The sequence below is a fragment of the Talpa europaea genome (genome assembly GCF_964194135.1).
Source record: "Talpa europaea genome assembly, chromosome: 4".
Classification (NCBI taxonomy): Eukaryota; Metazoa; Chordata; class Mammalia; order Eulipotyphla; family Talpidae; genus Talpa; species Talpa europaea.
The window spans coordinates 52504203-52511037 of NC_140070.1; positions in this window are offsets into that span (position 1 = coordinate 52504203).

A 6835-nucleotide genomic window follows, 5' to 3' on the forward strand; every position below is an offset into this window, starting at 1 on the left:
CATGTCTAGTCTTTCTGAATGTCTTTTTTAGAAGAGTGTCTATTTAGGTCCTTTGCTATTTTTTGATCAGATTGGTTTTTTTGTTGTTGGATTGTGTAAGAACTTTGTACATTTTGAAGATAAGCCCCTTGTCAGATGTATGATGTGCAATATTTTTTCCTAATTCTGTATGTTGCCTTTTGGTTTTAGTGATGGTTTTCTTTTGAAAACCCTTTTTAATTTCCTTTAGTCCCAATTGTTTTTTTTTTTGTGTGTGTGTGTGTTTTGTGTTTTTGCTTTTGTTTCCCTTGCCCTTGGAGTTGAGTCCCAATTACATCTTTGTGGTAGATGTATTATGTCCCCTTTATTTTCTTTCAAGTACAATATGGTTTTGGTTCTTATATTCACATCTTTATTACCTTTTGAATTAATATTTGTGTATGGAGTTAAGTATGCATCTTATTTCATTTTTGTGTGTGTATCTATCCATGGTTCCCTACACTGTTTATTTTAAAGTGGCTATTTTTTCTCCGTTGTATGGTCATAGCTCTTTTTGTCAAAGATTAGCTGTCCATTTTTGTGTGGGTTTATTTCTGGGCTTTTAATTATTCTTCACTGGTCTGAGTTTCTGTTTTGTTCCAGAAACATACTGTTGTCATTGTTGTTGCTTGCTGTATAATAATAGTTTGAAGTTAGGAAGTTGATATCTCCATTTTTTTTTTCCTCTCAGGATTGCTTTAGCTATTTGCGGCCCATTGTGGTTCCATATAAATTTTATAATTGTTCCATTTCCTTGGAAAAAAGTCATCAGTATTTTGATTAGCTATTGCATTGAATCTGCAAATTGCTTTGGGTAATGTGGCCATTTTAATAATGTTAATTCTTTAATAATGTTAATTCTTCCAGTCCATGTGCATGGAATATCTTTCCATTTCTATGTGTCATTTTTTATTTCCTTTAACAGAGTGTTGTTGTTTTCCATATGCAAGTCATGTACCTCATTTGTTAGGTTTACTTCCAGGAATTTCATTCTTTTTTGGGATGATTGTAAATGGGATTGTATTCTTTATTTCCTTTTCTTTTGATACATTGTATATAGAAATGCAACTGATTTTGTGTACTTATTTTGTATCCTGTCACTTTACTGTATTCATTATTACTTCTTAGTTTTTTTTGGTAGACTCTTTTGCTTTCTATAAGTATATTAACATGTCATCTGAAAATAGCTACAGTTTACTTCTTTTCCAATTTGGATTCCTTTTATGTCTTTTTCTTGCTTAATTGCTTCAGGTAGGACTTAGAATACTGTGTTGAATAGTAATGTTGTTAGTGGACATCCTTGTCTTGTACCTGATAGTTTGAATGCTTTCAGCTTTGCTTTTCACCATTGAGTAGGACATATGCTGCAGGTTTTGCTTTTATAATGTTTAGATAAATTCCATTTATTTCCATTTTATTGAGTGTTTTTTTTTTTTCCCCTCATACATAGGTGTTGAATCTTGTCAAATCTTGTATGGCATCTGTTGAGATGGCCGTGTCGTTTTTACTTCCTTTTAGTAGATATGATGAATGACACTGATTTGCATATGTTGAAACAACCTTGTTTCTCTAGGATGAAGCCTACTTGATGGTGGTGGACAATTCTCTTGATATGTTGCTGTATTTGGTTTGCTAGGACTTTGTTCAGGATTTTTGCATCTATGTTCATCACAGATATTGGTCTGTAATTTTCTTTTTTTCTACTGCCTTTGTTTTGTTTTGGTATCATGGTAATGTTGGTCTCATAGAATGTACTGGGATATTCCCCCACTCTGATTTTTTGAAGAGTTGTAATAAGATAGATAGTAGATCATCTTTGAAGGTTTGGTTGAATTTGGTGGAGAAAACAATCTGGTCCTGACCTTTTGTTCTTGGGGAAATTTTTTATTACTCTTTTAGTTCGAGAGCTTGTGATTGTACTCTTTAAGCTGTCTGTTTCATCCTAATTCATTCTTGAGAAGTTGTATCAGTCTTAAAATTTGCCCATTTCTCCTAGGTCATCCAGTTTTTCTAGAGACTTTTGTAATAGTTCCTTATAATCCTATGTATTTCTGCTGTATCTTTTATAATGTTACCTCTTTCATTTCTGATTATATTTATTTGTGTTTTCGCTCTTTATAAGCTTACCTCATGGTTGTTAATTTTGTTTATTTTTTCAAAGAACCAACTTGTGGTTTCACTGGCCTTTTGGACTTTTTTTCTATTTCAATTATTTCTGCTCAGATTTTTATTCCTTTCCTTCTACTGGCATTGGGTGCTTTTGTTCTTCTTCTAGTTCCTTCAGCTGCAGAGTTAGATTGTTTGAGATTTTTCTTTGTTTTTGTTTTTGTTTTTTTTTAAGTGGGACTTCATTGCTATAAACTTCCCATCTAGTATTGCTTTTAGAGCATCCCAAAGAGTCTGGTAACTTGTCTCTGGATACTTTTTGTGCTCTTTGATTTCTTCATTGACCCAGGAGTTGTTCAGAAGCATTTTGTTTAGTTTCCACATGTTTTGGTTTATTCCAGTTCTTTTTTGTGGTTATTTTCTAGTTTTATAGCATTATGGTCTGTGAGGATGCTTGCTATAATTTCTATTTTCATATATTTTCTGAGACATGTTTTATGTCCTAGCATATGATCTAGAGTTCCATGTGCACTAGAGAAGTGTTTTCTATTATTTTGGGATGGAAATCTCTTTTCACTGTCCATCTGTTTTAAATCCATCTGTTAAACATTTCATTTAAGGCCTTTAATTTCTTTGTTAATTTTTCTGTCTGAATGATCTACCCCTTCATGTCAGTGGTATGTTAGTGTCTATGATAATTACTATTTATGTTGTGCCTCCCTGGTGGCACCAGGGGTTAAGCACCGCACTATGAAGCAATCTGCAGCCTCTGCAGCATGAGTTCAATCCCCGGCCAGTCAGGGAGCTACCCACATGGCGCAGCAGACCACTCCCGACTCGCCTGCTGCTCCCCTCAGCTGTGTATTTCAGTCAATCCGCCTGTTCTGCTCCCCACTCTGTCTCTGGTGAATCCTCTCACCCCCTGCATCTCTGGCCTGTACCCCAGCTCTTGTATGCATAAATAAATAAATCTTTTTTAAAAAACAACTATTTATGTTGATATGTTTTAGATGCTAATAGTTGCCTTGTGTAACTAGGTGCTCCTGTCTTGTGTGCATAAATATTAATAACAGTTATATCTTCTTGGTGAATTTTTCCCTTGGACACTATATAATATCCATCTTTGTCTCTGTTCAAAGTCTAGTTTGTCTGATATGAGAATAGCAGTGTCTTCTTTTCTTTTTAAATTGTTAGCATATATAAACTTGCTCCAACTTTTTAGTTTGTTTTTGTCTTTTGGTTTTAAATGGGTCTCTTACAAACATAGTAGCGGTGGCTGAAACTTATTCACTGCATTGTTAATCTGTATTTTATTGGTAAATTCAGACTAGTCACATTTACAGTGATGATTGAACTATTTCAATTTATCATCAGTCATTTTGTGTTTGATATTTGATTGTTTTACTTTTCTGTTGTTTCTATTATTTTCTCTCTGCTCTTTCTGGATGGCTTTCCTTAGTATTTCTGTATCAATTTCTTTGTTTCTTTGTGGGTCTTGATTTTCAAGTTTCGTATAGTGGTTACCATGGGGTTTTACTTAAATTCCTATGTCTTAAGTTCTTTATGAGCTGGTATCGGTTCTCTGATATTTAACTATACTGGTTCTGTCCATTTCTTCAGTACTCAAAGGTTTGCTGTTGACTCCTTGCTCTTGCTTATCTTATTTTGTTGCAACAATGGTGCTATTATTTTGCTCAGGAATTTGTGTTTCTTTTTTGTGTAGAAGTATTCCTTTCAGTATTTCTTGAAGGACAGGTCTAGTGGTGATAAACTTGATTAACTTCTGTATGTCTGGGAAAACCTTTATTTCACCTTCATACTTGGTAATTTTGCAGGTTAGAGTATTCTATGGTGGCAGTTCTAGTTTTATAGGATTGTGAACACTTCCTTCCACTCTCTTTTTGCATGAAGAGTATGAAGAGTGTCTCGGCTGAAGTTCTGGGAAATCCTAATTTGGGAACCTTTGTAATTTGTTTTTTCCTTGCTTACTATGTAAGTTTTTCATTATCTTTGTTTTTTGACAATTTGACAATGAAGTCTGGATGTACATCTTTTTATATTCAAAATTTTGGGTGTTCTCTTTGCCTCTGTGACATCCATGTTTAATTCATTGTCAGATTGCTCATGTTCAAGCTGGAGACTAGATCAGGGTAATCTGAGGATTCTTCTACAGGTTCAATACCAGACAAAGCTAACATCTTTTCCACTTACCGCCCCCACCTCCTAATCCCACCCCTGTGCCATCTATTTGTGTAGATAATTTACTTCAGTGGACCCTTCCTAATAGAATGTTCCCGGCCCTACCCCAGTGCTATACAACCATGGGCCAATTTAGCTCCCTTAATCCTGTAGATTGCATTATCCACCTTCCATCATCTGAGGAATTAATAGAAGAGAGTCCTGGCCATTAATGAGATTAATGATTTCTATATGAAACAGGCTAGTGTAGACAAAGAACCCAGCATATTCTGCCTAGATATTAATTTGAAAAGGAGGTCCCTTAGACTGAAAGGGCCTCTAGTGCCATGGTAACCTGGGTAAACCAACCAAAATCTAAACCTGTGAATGCCTCAAGGTTACAAAACAAACCAATGATCACAAATAGTCAACCAGGCTTTAAGTTTAGTCAACAATGAATGTCCTTACAATACCACTCAAATTTTTCAAAAGATGATGTGTTTTTCAACAATGTGGATGGAACATTGGGTGATAAGCTCAGTGAAATAAATCAGAAAGTAAGAGGCAGTTACTGGATAGTTTTGGGTTATGAATACCCAAAGAAAACAAACTAGCAAAATGCAACAAATATAACTGTAAACCTCTGAGAGAAATGGGCTCTAGTGGTCAGGAACACTCCAGCAGACTCCCAGGGACATGTTTGAGGGGAAGTCGTGGAGCAGGTTTGCGAGACAAGACTCTACTGCCCAGTGAGCAGCCCTCTCACTTTTTATTGTCAGCAATGAACAAGTATGATTGATATGTGACAATGACAGGAGAAGCGTGGTCCAGGGAAGACAAAGGGTAATTAGTTTTTATGGTGAACAGGAAGGGACATGTTGGCCATACAGGGAGGACTTTCTGTGCAGGTACTTGGTATAATTTGGTATAATTTCCAAGCTACTCCCAGACCACCTCAGACCATGGATGGCCATACAGTCAACGGCTACCGAAGCGTACCAGGCCGCCTTGTGATAGGGGCCAAGCGTCCAGGCCTGCCTTACCCAATTCTTTCATACACACACAGGTACATAGAGAGGCCATACACACACATGTAGAGAGGCCTGAAGTGGTAGAGAGGACACAGCGGGGTGGTTACGAGAGGTAGGTCTTAGGAGAGAAGGTGCAGGGATCACGGGAGAGCAGGTGAGAGTGTAGTGGCAGTGTCTCGGGAGCTGAGGTGGCAAAGAGTGAATCGTGCATGTTGAGTGCAAAGAGGTGCCCCCCAAATTACCTAATTATGTAAACAAATAATAATAAAATTTGATTTACTAAAGTGAAACAGTAAGAAACTGGAAGTATAGAATCTGTAACCATGATACAAGAGTGGCATAGGAAAACTGGGAAACCAGAAAATCTACTTGAGCAACGAAAACACTTATTCAATAAATCACCATGGGTATAATGAACACCAAATCAGTCACCTTTGGATTCATCTGACTGTGAGAAGAGCACATAGTAGGCTCAAGAAATGCTGTGGGATGAAGGAACGACTAAACAATCATCCTAACACATGACTCCCCTTGTGCTCTGTGTGGTAAAGCACTGGAGTCAGCCCAAAAGCTGTGCTCTGAGGTCTGCTGCAAAGTCTCCTTAGGCTTAAGCTAAGCATGAAGAGTCACTGCAAATGAAAGTTTAGAATATTTTTTCTAGTCATTGGTTTATTCATCTGCTTAAAACCTAGTCAAACTGTATTATGGAGTCAGAGTAGAACAAATCGTCATCATTGTCCTCTTCTTTATTTTGCTTCTATCCTTTCCCTTTAAAAATCTCTCACTGGGGGCCTCCCCTGGTGGTGCAACACCGCCGGTTTGATCCCTGACCACCGGGCGAGGGTCCCACATGGCACGCAGACCTCTCCTGCTGCGCCTGCTGCTCCACTCAGCAGTGTATTTCTTCAGTCTGCCTGTTCTGTTCCCCGCTCTGACTCTGGTGAATTCTCTCACCCTCCTGTGCTTCTGACTGTACCCAGTGCTTGTATAAATAAATAAATCTTTAAAAAAAAATCTCGTTGGCTCCTGTCAGCAGGGCACTCCTAACCATTTCTGGCTTGGTACTGCCTGATTCAAATAGGTTTTTACTCCAACTTTTAATATGCTTCAGTTTGTCTTTTTGCAGTTCACAGACAAAAAAGCCTGAAAACAGTGATGCTGGCAGTGAAGATGGTGTGAAAATGATCCTTATTTGGACTCAAACTAGGAGCTGAGGGACGTACAGTCATGTTATGTCAGAGGACATTTTGGGTGATGTCAGCCCTTCTAGTGATCAAAGAAGATGAGGCCAGGTCCAGGCATTTCCACCACGTCTGGGGTACTGGCTTTATTTCATACAGCAAGCCTCTCCCCAGCCCCTCTCATCATAATTATGGGGAACATAGAAAAAATTAAAACCTGTAACCATCAATAGTGTCATGAACATGTGAGGACTCAACTGCATGTTTTGGGTGGTGGTTTATAAGAAAACCCAAAATGCTTAATTTGTGGTGAGAAAATGA